Here is a 13,958-nt window from a genome sequence, read left to right on the forward strand (position 1 = left end):
GCTTTTGGGAGCTGGAAATAAGAGAATCACCCTCCCTGGAGAAATGAGAGGATAACGGGGGGGGAGGGGGAGGGGAGGGCACGGGAGGAAGGGAGGGAATGGGAGAGGGACCTGGAACTGACTTGTGAAGCAACCTTGATTCTTATCTAAATTTAAACTGGAAAATAAAATTTAAAAAAATTATAAAAAAAAAAGAGAATCAGAAGGTCATCCTCAGCTGTATAGTGAGTTCAAGGTCAATCTGAGCTTCATGAGACTTAAGTGTATCACAGGGTGATGTACTTAGGAACTGATTAAGTCATGTTAGAATTGGAACAAATGATTGTATAAGAGGTCTGCAGGGAGCTGGCTATTGTCCCTTTTTATCTTGAAAGGGCTTAAACGTCTGGGACTTCCACAGAATACTCCCTTAGCACCCTGCGGCTGGCACAACTGTATGACAGGAAGATTGGGGCTGAACGTTGGGACCTTGTGAGGAGCTAAGCAATCTTAAATAAATGTGTAAACAGCAGACGACATCATGAGTGAATGTGTATTGATGGCATAGTGTACAACCATGTCAAGGACCGTGTCGTGGGATATTTATACACTGTGTGAAGACGTATTGCTGTGACTAGTTTAATAAAGAGCCAAATGGTCAATAGCTGGGCAGGAAGTATAGGCAGGACTTCTGGGAAGAGAGGGGAAGTAGGAAGAGAAACTGAGGCAGGAGACACAGAAAGAAAACAGGAGGTGCATGAAGAAAGAAAGGTAATGCCACATGATAGAACATAGATTAATAAAAGCAGGATAGTTTAAGTTATAAGAGCTAGTGCGACAAGCCTAAGTTAAGCTTTCAAAATTAATAATAAATCTCCATGTCATTATTTGTGAGCTGGTGGCCCAAAGAAAAATCCAACTACAAGCTTAGGGTTTGGAATATTCCCTCAAAAGCAATGGACTAGGTAGTGTATATTGTATTTGTCATTACCAAGGAAGAAGCACAGTGCTTGCTTCTTGTGGCTCCTGGAATCAGTATATTATATACTCAGAAACATGGCTTTGATCCATCTACCATATAACATGGAAGGCTACTTCCTTTAAATGGAGTCAGAGGCATATCCAGGATATGGGTGAATGGTCCCGATATTTGAACCATGTCTCTGTCAGATCCTAAGGAATTAGAAGTATTAAGACAAGATGCTATATGGGACTTAGGAAAATACCAATAAGAGATCAAAAAGTGGATTCACAAGATTTAAGAGCTACAAAAGTCCTTGCATAACTTTGGGCCCTTATAGGGTCTAAACAGCAAGTGACCACTTGTGACCACAACTGCCTCCTAGGAACTGGGTTTTAATTAGATATGGTGGCACACACCTGCCATCTCAGCACTCAGGAGGCTGAGGCAAGAAGATTTGGAGTTCAAGACTAAGTGTCAGATATGTTCAGTGACCTTTACTTAAAAACAAAGACCAGGGCTGGAGCGATAAGTCAGCAGCTAAGAACACTTGTGCTTGCAGAGAAGTTGGGTTTGGTTCCCAGAATTCGCACAGTGGTTCACAGCCATCCATAATTCCAGTTCCAGCCTATCCAATGATGCATCTAACAACACCTTCTTCTGACTTCTGTGGGCACCAGGCATGCATGTGTATATATGTAGGTAAAATATTTACACACATAAAATAAAAATTAAAATCTTTTAAAAAGAAAAATAAAAAGTATCAAAAAAGTTCACATAAAATTTTTTGAAGATTTTTAAAGATTAAATATGTTTAAAGAACCAAGTTTCATTAGACTTCTATAGTCATAAGAAGTGGGCAAGAGGCCAGGCGGTGCAGGCACACACCTTTAGTCCCAGCACTTGGGAGGCAGAGGCAGGTGGATCTCTGTGAGTTCAAGGCCAGCCTTTTCTATAAAGGTAGTTATAGGATAGCAAGAGCTACACAGAGAGACCCTGTCTCAAAAGAAAGAAAGAAAAGAAAAGAAAGGAAAAGAAAAAAGAAATGGGCAAGTGCCAGGTAGTGCTTGTACACACCTTTAATCCTAGCACTCAGGAAGCAAAGGCAGGCAGATCTCTGAGTTCCAGGCCAGCCTGATCTCAAGAGTGAGTTCCAGGAAAGATATCCAGGGCTATTACACAGAGAAACCCTTTCTCAAAAAGCCAAATACATGCATATATACATACATACACACATACTTAGATACATACATAGATACATACATAATACATACATAGATAATGCATACATAGGTACATAGATACATAGATACATAGATACATACATACATACATACATACATACATACATACATACATACATACATACAAAATAAATAAAAGGAAGTGCCCAAGAGGATTTTGGGCCCTCATAGAGACAGATGATCAAGTGACCATTTGTGACCAGAGCTGCCTCTTAGGAACTGAGTTTTAAGTGGGCATGGTGGCACACACCTGTAATCCCTGCCCCAGTGCATCTAAGAGGGAATGAGGTCCAGCAGATGAGAGGATGAAGAAGCTACATGAGCAGGAGGCTCAGACTCCATTGCTCTCCCTGGTTTGCACTGGAGTGCCATGGATTGCACTCCTGGCCTCGCCTCTATAACTGGCACTCAGAATCAGCTGAGGGAGAAGGAAGTTCATTTTGGTTCACAGATGGATCAACTTGAGATCAGACATGGCTGACAACCGTTTGCTATTGTGCAACAAGTAACCGATGCCTGCATTGTTCGCAGCTCAAGTAGGACATGACGACATGGGTTAAAGTTCCTCAGGGTTGAGGTTCTGGGACACTCTACCATGCTGCTTTCAAGGCCCTGCAAAAACTTTCCTCTACACAAGGAGTGGGAAACACAGCTGAGGACTGCCACTTTGGTTCAGCCTTGGCTTCGACTTCAATGCTGAAGAGTCAGGTTTTGCTAACTTTCCCCAGAATGCACTGGATGGAGAAGACACCATCCAGAAGCCCCAAAGACTACATTAAAGGATGTTTACCAGAGTCATAATGGGGTGTACGGGGTGATGGCCATGGAGTGTCACCCATGTTTTCCTTGTAGGAGTGGGATTCTGACCCCTCCAGCTTGCTGGGGTTAGTGACTCTTGCCTTGTGTGTCACTCAGCCTCGTTCTTAGCTAAGGAGAAGCCTCTTGCCAATGTCACTCTCTCTGAGGCAGATACTCCAAAAATTATTATACATAAGGCTCTTCAAGCATGTGTATAATATACCCTGAAAAATCCCCACACCCTGATATACCCCCCTTGTGTCCCCTCCCATTAGTTCCCTTTGAACCCCTCGATGATTTTGTCCTATTTGCATGACATCTGTGCATACATACGTAACTTAGAACATTAATTTATTTTTATTTTATGTACATTAGTGCTTTTACCTGCATGTGTGAGGGTATCAGATCTTGAGTTACAGACAGTTGTGGGCTGCCATGTGGGTACAGGGAATTGAACCTGGGTCTTCTGGAGCAGCAGCCAGTGCTCTTAACTGCCAAGCCATCTCTCCAGTCCCATGTACATACATAATGTTGTGTATCTGTTTAAACTCCCGGACTCACAAATGAGAAAAAAAACATGTAATATTTGTCTTTCTGAATCTGGTTTAATTTGCTTAATTATCTCCAGTTGCATCTCAGAAATAAAAATTGTCATCAAATAGCATTGTTCAGAGGAGGAGAAAGGGGGTGTGTACGTGCATCCAAGGATAAGCATGGTAGCAGGGAGAGGAAGGGAAAGCAATTGATGAATAGGTTGATTATGAGTATAAAGAGTTCAAAGCCTTCCTTTCCATAGAAGGAAGAGTCTAAATTATACCTGGAAGTTTTTTTATGGAGAAGCTGGGGAGAAGAGACCAGAATCCCAAAGATTACATTAAAGGATATTTATCAGAGCCATAATGGGGTGTACCGGGTGAAGGCTATGGAGTGTCACCCACGTTTTCCTTGTAGGAGTGGGATTCTGATGCCTTCAGCTTGATCAGCTGCTTAAGTACATAGAGGACAAGTGTGAGGACCTGAGTTGGAATCCCTTTGTACGTGCCAGGTGGGTTTTGCAGTTTTCCTGTAATCTCAGCACTCAGAAAACCAAGACAGGAGACCCCTGGAGTCAGCTGGCTGGCTAGACTAGCTGAACTGGCCAAGTCCAGCAAGGGACCCTGTGTTAAATATATAAAGTGGAGAACAGTCACAGGTGCACACACGTATATACACACACAAAAATTAAAAGGGTTTTAGATCAAGATATGAAAGCATAACCATTTTACTTATATATATGATATCAAATATAAGAAGAAATAGCTAAAACACAGAAATGGATGACTCTAAACTTTGAAAACTCAGGACTGAGGAGGGCAGAGGGGCAGCAAAGCTGATACTAAAAAAAAAATTAAAAAATTAAAATTTGACAGCGGAAATTATAGCACTTAATGAATTCATTAAAAATGCAAATTAAAATTTAAAAATTAATTACAATGGGATTTGAAATCTGAAAACCCTGGGCTAAAGGCTTAACTCCTTCATCTAGTTCCAGAGTCACCCTAGGGAGGTGCCTCAGTTTCCCCATCTATCAGCTCCTTTGACAGGTCATTATGAGCAAGGCGGGCTTCCACCTGGAAGGCCTAGACCCACCAGGAGACCACAGCCAGTGGCTTTACCACTGGCTGGGCTTGGCCAGCTGAGAGCGACTGCGGGTTACGCACTTTCCACAGCTGTGCTCAAAATGGCACATCCCTCTGGTTGCGAAGGCTTTGCACGTCTCCTTCTGAGACAGATTGTCTCATCAGAAATACCAACATATCTGGATGATCTGCTAAACCAGCTACCAGCTAAATTTGCCGCCTCCCAAAATAGTTCTGGGATATCTCTAGGACAGGCCCAGCCCCAAACACATTCATGAAGGCAGCCAAGACTAAATCCAGCACTCCCACACCCTCAGGGCCTGCTGCTCTGCTGCTCTCCAGCCCCCATCCCAGGCACCCAGTACCCTCATCCCCAGCCCTGCACTGACTCTCCCATGAGGAGGGACTTAAAGCCTTGCCACACCCCAGGGATATATCATTGGCCAGCAGTGACTTTTCTCTAACTGTCCATTTCCTAGGAAGATGCACATTCAAAAGTGCAGTCAAGTATTAAGTTAAAGAAGATAAATTCTAGTGGTGAATTGGTGTAGCAACTAGACATTAAGGAAGGATATTTTGGGATGTGATGACATCCAAGCTCTTCTAAAATTGTATCACGCACATGAATACAGTTGGAACGTCTATTTCCACACAGAGGCAGCCATCTGATAGGCCTTGTTCTGAGGCCCCAGATAGCACCCATGGTCAGGAGCCCTAGTCCTCTGCAGAGTCCTTGCATGGAATCTATACAGACTGCCCCCTGGTGTAGGAGACTCCTTCCCAGCATCCCTTGCATGTGGGCACTCACTCTTTTTGACCCCAGAAGAGCCTCCTTTCACAGCTAACCCCCCAGGACTGATTGATGGGTGGTTCTTGTTAGAAAAATCGTTCTCTAGCCTGTTTGAATCTCATCTTTCCCCATTTCCATTCACTGGTTCTCTTTCCTCCTTCTAAAACCAGGGAAAATATAAATAGAGGCTCTCTCCCAGGCGTAGCCCCATGTGACATGAAGGTATTGTTTCCTTCGACGTTTTCCAAAGTGTGTTCTACCAAGTACTCATTCTGGGATGCTCCTGAGAGTGTGATGAACTGGTTAGGTGGTCAAACCAGTCTGGGGACTGCTGAGCTGGCTGAAGTCATACCCTATGTCTTTGCTGCAGGTCGTTGGGGGCCTATGACAAGGTAATGCGCCAACCCTCTCACTCTCAGAATAGAGTCTGGATCTCGCTGCTATTCAGAGCATGAGACCTTAGAATGTTCTCTTGCTGGGTGTCCTGTGGTACTGACCTTGGTATAACCCACTTGTACAACTAGCTTTGGAGTGGGCATGTCTGGTGTTCAGAGGCCAGCATCCAGGGACTCAGCAGCCAAATGGCCAAGTTCCCTTCAGCTCTGCATCCAGGGACATCACATGGATTCCTTGAGACTGGCTACACTGTGAGTGCTCACACCACAGAAATGGACTGTTTGTCACTTTTTCTGTCTCTGTGACAAACCAACCAGGAAAAACAACACGGAAAAAAGATGTATTGGGTCCTTCATGGCGAGGGTGGGGAATCAGGCATAGGGGTGTGACAGAGCAGCTCACATCGTGGTATCCAGCAAGCAGAGTATGTTTGTGCTGGTGAGCTTTCTCCTTTGTCTCTTGTTGTTCTATCCAGGCCGCAGCCTGTGGGATGTTTCTACCCCACCCAGGGTGGGGCTTCCTTCCTTCATTAATCCATTCTGGAAATGAGGATACTCAGGTGTGCTTTAGACGAATCCCCTAGGCACTTCTCAGTCAGTCAGGTTGACAATCAAACTGCTCCATCTCACTGGCCAGCCAGAGCTTTGTGCTCCCGGAGAACGGCGCTGAGACATTGACCTGATGGTTCATCACTTGAGCCACCAGATCATAGACCTGGCCGGTCTGCTCACTATGGTTTGAATGAATGAAAACAGGATTCTGGGGATTCACCTCTGAATGATCTTCAACACCGTAGGTTACAATCTCCAAGTCATTTGCTACCTCCGTGACTGCTGAAGCCCAAATGACCTCTATGAAGTAGGTCAGTGTTGCTTTCAAATAGAAGTTTCTTTCTCAGAGGAGACACCAACGGCCAGAGGTGGCCTGGACAGTTCACAGAGCACTCATGCAGGGACCAAGAGCGTGTAGATGGCACTGACTCTGGAATAAGGTTGGCCTTCCCAAGATCCTCAAGATGATCTTGTGACTGGTGCGGTCGCTCCTGCCTATCATACACCAGGCATCACGGATGGGTGAGATATCCAGGATCTTTGAAGTAATATGAATTCTACCTATCTTGTGGCTTTGAGAAAAACCAGTTTCCTTATCCATAATATATGGTAAATAACAACACTTAGCTATATGGTCATTATCAGAATTAAATGAAAAAGCATGTGTGAAAAACATAAGCTACTGTCTGGCCCACAAGTACTCAGCAGTGGGCAGCCGCCATAAGCATGGAGTTAGAATCATGACAACATTCCTTTCTCTTGTTGTAGACGTCACAGTGGACTGGACCCTCCTACATTAATTAATAATCAAGCCATTTCCTCTCAGACATCCCATAGACCAACTTGATCTAGGCAACTGCTCAACTTCGGCTTCTCCTCTCAGAGGACTCTAGGCTGTGGCAAGTTGACAAGAACCACCTGGATGACTATCCTCAGGAACATTCCCTGAAGCAGAGAGAAGTTGCTTCCCAGAGAATACCTGACAGGTGTTTCACTCATCCCATCAACCCTCAGATGGGATACAAAAGCTTTGCTTCATGGTGGATGCCTCTGTGGTGCTGTTTGGGTTTAGAAGTCAGCCCAGAATCAGAATAATGCTAGACGCCACTGAAACCATCTTTGTTTAGCCTCATCTCCTGCAATCCTTCACTTTCTTACTATTTTCAGTCAAGCGCTTCTAAGAACTCTGACCCTGAATTAACCACAATCTGGTGTCTTAAGTAAAGATTTGTCCTGGAGCTGAGAAGCAAGCATATTGGTCACTCCTCCTGCTCTGGGTCTTACCTCATTTTGTCTTGGTGGAGGACTGGAGAAAGAAGGGCCTAGAATGAAGGACCAAGGGACAAGCAAACAGTATTTAGCAAGAAGAGAAGCATGAAGAGAGGAGGTTGGACAGAAGGATTGAAAAGAAAATGGCCCAAAGGGCAAGGCCAAGATGTTCAGCCTTGTTGGAGAATGTCCAAGTCTTGAGTAAGGACCCAGTCTCCCAACACCAAGACTGCCTCTCTGCTGCAGCTGTGGGAACAGGTGAGATAGCAAGTCCCCGCCTATATGGCAAGGAGCAAATGCTCACCTTTCACACACCAGGCAGCAGCTGTGCCTTACACCTGTTGCTTCAGCTTGTCAATCACCTACTTCCTTCCATTCTGACATGATAGCCCACGGTTGGGTTGGACCTCATGCTGACGTGTCCCTTGATGGGTGACCAAATCCTTCTGATTGGTCATAGATGCATGGCCCAAATCAGGCCTATGATAGTTCTCTTGTTTCAGGAATTTTCTGCCCTCCCCCTTCCAGTCTGTGAATTTCCATCTGTGACAGCCTGGGATTGCTCTGGGTGATGGATGTCACCACATAGTGAAAACTGCCCAAGGGATGAGGCCAAGACAGATGGAACTTGAGACTTCTGAGCCTGGCAACATGACCCTTAGAAGATTTTCTCTTAGAAAATGACGTAAAAATACATAGAAACGGGGTTGGGGAGATGGATGAAGTGCTTGTTGCACAAGCATGAGGACCTGAGTTTCATTCCAAGAATTCACTTTTAAAAGTCAAGCTGTAATCCTGGCACTGGGAAGGTAGAGACAGGGAGATCCTTGGTGCTTGCTGACCATCCAGTCTAGCCTATTTGGTGAGTTCCAAGTCAGCGAAAGGCCTGTCTCAAAAAGCTAAGAGGATGGCATCCTGAAAAATGACACCTAAGGTGGCTTACGCACCGCACACAATTCCTCCAGTCTACACACATGCATTGAGTCCTTGTATGGCTTGGGGCCTGGAAACCTGACTAGGGCCATAGAGGTAATGGAAACAGGACAGATACAGGCACAGAAAAGCTGGGATTGGGTAGTCTGGGCCCTCAGATGCGCAAACTGCAACACCCTGGAGGCTCAGTGTGTTTACTACATAGAGTCAAACAGGAAAGGCAGGGTTATTGCACACAGCTGAATAAGGAGGCAAGGGTTATGACATCCAGATAAACAAGGAGGCAGAGTTATTGTATACAGATGACCAAAGAGACAGATCTAGTTAATCTCCATAGGATCTGTCTTCAGGCAGTAAACATCTGGGTAGGGGAGCTATGGTAGACATTTTATGTACACACTGAAGGTCTTGCCATCCATCTGAGCTTTGCCAGGGATGTCTTCGTCACTTCTATGGGTCTGAGGCATTGTGGTCCTTGTAGGGACTATGCCCATGTCAGCAACACACATTCAAGTCTTCACTTGCTCTCTACACACATGAACACACATAAATTGCATCATTAGAGACACATAGTGAATAGACCAAAATGCAAAGCATTTGGTGTGTAATTTGGGTTAAAGCTACCCTAGAATAATGACAGCCAGTCTCATCTCTGAACTTAAGAGTTGTGTTTCCAACTGGGAGCAAGAGATGAGGCTTTGAACCTATGCTGGGATTGAAGTGAGAGCCACATATTCAGGTGGGATCACTCAAGCACCAAGCACACAGAGGACAGACTAAGTCTTGGTATGTGAAGACATCAAGAAAGCTGCCCTCCTCAGTCCGAATTCGGGTGTGTGTGTGTTGGGGGAGTCTCTGCTGACACTTTACAATTCAAGTCTGTCTTGTAAAGGGTTGGGATGTGTCATGCTGCCATGGTCTGAGACTCCTTAAAATGTATAAACTCACATTAAAAGATACTAAGATGAGATAGAGTTGGACAGAAGAAAACATAGACAGTTTGCCAACACCCGGAGTGCTCCTCACATGTTAAGCTCTGGCATCAAAAGCAATCGCAGAATCTTGTATAACAAAATACATAAGCACTCTGCTCACCACCAGGAGACCCAAATGGAACCAAGTTAGATGCTAAACCCCTGTGGTTATGAGAAGCACAGGCAGAAGAAATACTTAGTTTATAAAGATAAACTAAAGTGAGTAAACACATAAAAGGAAGAATCAACCACAGGGAAAAGAACACAGGGTCTGGAGAAGGGCTCAGGGCTAACAGCGCTTGCTGCTCTCAGAATCTCAGAGGACCTGAGTTCAGTTCCCAGCACCCACACCAGCTGGCCCTCTTCTCACCCCTGTGGGTACCTTTACACATGTACACACACGCACACACACATACACACACATGCACACACACACATACAGAGACAGAACACACACACACACACAGACACAGAGACACAGAGACAGAGAGAATGTGTGTGTGTATGTTCCTGCCATGAAGCAATGGGTTCCTGGTAGAAGCTGAGGTTTGGGGAAGCTGCAGAGGACTGAAAAGAGGTTACAGCATTGACTTTAAACTTCTATATCTCAGCACAGGAGGTATCAGATTGATGAAAGACTTACCCATTTTGGACCTGGTTAAATCTGGTGGTTAATCCTGTGAATTGCCCATAGCTTACTGGGTCTGGTTCCTAGTGTTGATTTCAATATGCTGTGATGAAAGCCAACATGTCTGGAGCTCAAGTTCCATGACATTGAAGAGTTTAAGAGCATTGGAAAAGACTTGGAGACCTGCAAGAAACATAAGATGTGGAAGGTGTAGGAGCCAGTGATGGAGAAGGAGATGCTGGGCTCATCAGTGACCCTAAGAGCCGGGAACAAATGATTAACGATTGAATTGGTAATAAACCCCAACCATCAACTGCACATCTCAGTTTGGAAGCTTAGAGTTTTAGAGATGGAATGGAATAAAATGATGGCAGAAATACACAGCAGATTTAGAGAATTAAGTGTATACAACCAAGCAGAATGTTCTCTGTCTCCTACAGGGAGCAATAAGTTCCATGTGAAACTACTGCTGTTCAACCTTTCTGACAAGGTAGAAGCCAAATTCTGGCTTGTTCATGGAAACCTGGGTTACAAAAAGCTTACCTGATTTTTGTTTTTAAAAATAAATATTTTGGGGAAAATGGGATTAACTAGAAATGAAATAATGAATGACACACTAAAGTAGATGAATTAAAGAATAGTTTAGACACAATTCTAGAGAGAACAAACATGGAAAGATATCTGAGGGAAATAGTTTGGAGAGAGTTAAGGACACAGGAACATGAAAGAATAGTGAAGACTGTATAAGAACTGCCCCCACCACACGCTTGTGACATCCAATGGGACTCACAGAAGTACTTCAGATGGAAAGAACAAAGAACATTAAAACCAAGTATGCTTCAGAATTATTGATTAACATTAACCCTCAGGCTTAGGAGCATAGACAGCCCTGGCCTGGACAAATGAAACTAAATTAGACCCTTGAACATTACACACTGTATTAACACTACAGAGTGCCAGAGACAATGATAACTTACCTTTCTCCAAAAACTTTAATTACAATTTGTTTATTTTTCATTTGTGTGTATGTGTATGGGCATATGTGAGCCACAGCATGTGAGTCCTGAGGCTCAAACTCAGGTTGTCAGACTTGGCAGCAAACACCTTTTACCCACTGAGCCATCTCACCAGTCCTGAGAATACATACATACATACATGCATACATACATACATTCACCTTTGTTGATTAACATTCTAAACAACTTAGTACAAAATTTCATTTTGAGCTGTTGGAAGTGAAAAAGTAGGGTGTTGTCATGTACACTCCTGTTAACAGAAATCTTGGCAGATAGAGAATATTTAGATGACAGAGATGGCTGACCTCGAAAGAATGCCAGTCAGCAGCTATGGAAACAACAGTGATCACAGGAAATAAAAATAATGTCTTCAAGTATCCAAGGAAACTCTTAAGCCAAAATTTCAGTTAAGCGATAGGAAAGGGGCCCATGATCTCAGCACTCTGAAGACTGAGACAAAAGGATTGCTGAGAATTCAAGAGCAGACTGGATTACATAGCAAAATACTATTTTTTAATAAGTCAGGAGAAAGGAAAAACAAGTTATTATAAACAGGTCATGGCATGTGTACATACACAGGCACAGACATACATGCACACACATCATGGTGTACACACACACGTGCATGGGTGCACATACACATGTACAATAAAATTAAAATATACAATAAAATTAAAAATGTTTTTCACAATCAAGAACAGCTAATTAAAAGAATGTATATAGACCAGTAAATGTAGGAACCAAAACCTGTCAAAGGAAAAAGACATTTTAAAAAAAAGGACAATCAAATGGAAGGAAAAGCAACATAGAAAAAAACAGATGCCAAGTGTATCAAAAAAAAAAGGCAGAAATGGATCTTCGTGGATTAGTAAGCACAATATGTCTCAATGGATATGAATCTGTGGTAAAAACACAGAGATTGTCAGAGTGGAGTTTCAAATATCCATCTTTGCATTCTTTATAAGATGTACATTAAAGACTAAGACACTGAAAATTTGAAAGTCAAAGAACAGAAAACATCAGGATGTGGGATGACATTGTTGAGAGGAGGAAGGAGGGACACAGTCTTGTTTGTTTCAACTGGCTTTGGGATGTTCTGTCTCTGTATCCTGTATCCCTGAAAAAATCCTGCTATGTAGGTCTGTCCACATCGTACTCCTCCCTTCACTTTATAAGCTTGTTGTTCAATGTTTTCATTTGCAGATGTGTGCACGTGTAGCGCTGGATCCAGCTCACTCTGAGACGGGGATGAGCCACATTTTGGGAAAATTGCTCTGTTGACGAAAGCATTAGAGGTTAGGGGTTAGGGAACCTGGGTAGTAGACAAGGCAATAGTCCAGGAATGAGGTAAGGAAGAGTAGCAAATTTAGGAGGTACCAAAAAAACAAAACAAAACAAAACAAAACAAAAAACAATCTGGAGAAGCAACAGGAAGTCTCAGAAATTTGTATTACAAGTTTGATCTAACTTTAAAAATGCTCCTTTGGGACTTGAGGAGATGATTCAGTGGGTAAGAGCACTTGGTGATCTTGCTGAGCTCTTGATTCCCAACACCTACCTTGGGCAGCTCACAACCTCCTGGGATTCCAGCTCTAAGGCATCTGATGCCCTCTTCTGGCCTCTGTGGGTATCTGCACACACATGCTTATACACAAAAACACATTCACATGAAAGCGTGCACGCGTGTGCTCGCGCATGTGTGTATGTGTGTGTATGTGTACGTGTGTGAGAGAGAGAGAGACAGAGAGAGAGAGGGAGGGAGGGAGGGAGGGAGGGAGGGGAGAGGGAGAGATTTGCCAAGGGACTTACTTCTCTGCCCAGAGGGATACTTCTGAAAATATTTCAAAGGGCTCAGACAACCCAATCCAACCCAACTCAACCCAATCCAACCAAACACTAGAAACATTTACAAACAAAACAATAGCAGGAATAGGTCAAAGGGGTGGGGTGTCTGGAATTCTAAGCAAGCAACAAGAGCTCAGTGAAGAGGCAGAAAGAGATGAGTTGTACCCACGATGAGTTGATTTATATACTTCTAGGCAGAAACCCAGGACTGTGTGTGGGCTCAATGAGACACACAGGGGCATCTCCTTTCTTCCTGAGTTAAATGAGAGCAGTGGGTAGCTTCGCATACTTTCCCACTTTAAAATTCCAAAATTATTATTAGTTTCCTTCATGAGTGGAAGTGTGTGTGTGTGTGTGTGTGTGTGTGTGTGTGTGTGTGCGCGCGCGCGCCAACCCATTTGTGGTTCTGAACCCCCCCCCCCACCTTGTCCAGCCACATCCCTGGACGTCATCCTCTGTGTGTCCATGACTATTCATTCCTTCCTCCCTCTGCTCCCCCTCCACTGCCTCCCCTTTGCTCTCCCCTGAAACTCTGTGAGACGCATGAACATTTCTCAGTTATGTGATGTTCTCAGCAGGAGGATGGAGCCAAATAATGGTGTTTCTAGTTATTACCCTGATGAATCACAGGGGAACAGCCTTCACCAAGGTAGAACGGCTTGCATAAAATATGTTCATTCAATTAAAAAAAAAAAGAAATTGAAAAATAAGATACTGCCAACATGGGGCTCTGAGTTATGTAGGGTTTATGCAGCGATTCAATTTGCAATTCAAGCAAGAAACACACCAGAGAGGCACCTGTGAGCAAGCTCCCTGGAGCTGGAGGAAGGGCTCCCACTGCCAAATAAAGGCCTGGTACCTCGGATGAAGTTCGTGGAATAGGAAAGGGCAAGTATGGGCAGTCCTTGGTCTCCCCTAGGCTAGTCTGAATGTGAGATGGTACTAAGGGGGCTGT

At 43.9% G+C, this 13,958-nt stretch overlaps 1 pseudogene; it reads left to right on the top strand.

The window, feature by feature from the left end:
- Positions 1-10,242: 10,242 nt before the first annotated feature.
- On the top strand, positions 10,243-10,489 carry LOC110341900 (annotated as a pseudogene).
- Positions 10,490-13,958: the final 3,469 nt, after the last annotated feature.

This window comes from Mesocricetus auratus, unplaced genomic scaffold, assembly GCF_017639785.1.
Source record: "Mesocricetus auratus isolate SY011 unplaced genomic scaffold, BCM_Maur_2.0 Super-Scaffold_100691, whole genome shotgun sequence".
Classification (NCBI taxonomy): domain Eukaryota; kingdom Metazoa; phylum Chordata; class Mammalia; order Rodentia; family Cricetidae; genus Mesocricetus; species Mesocricetus auratus.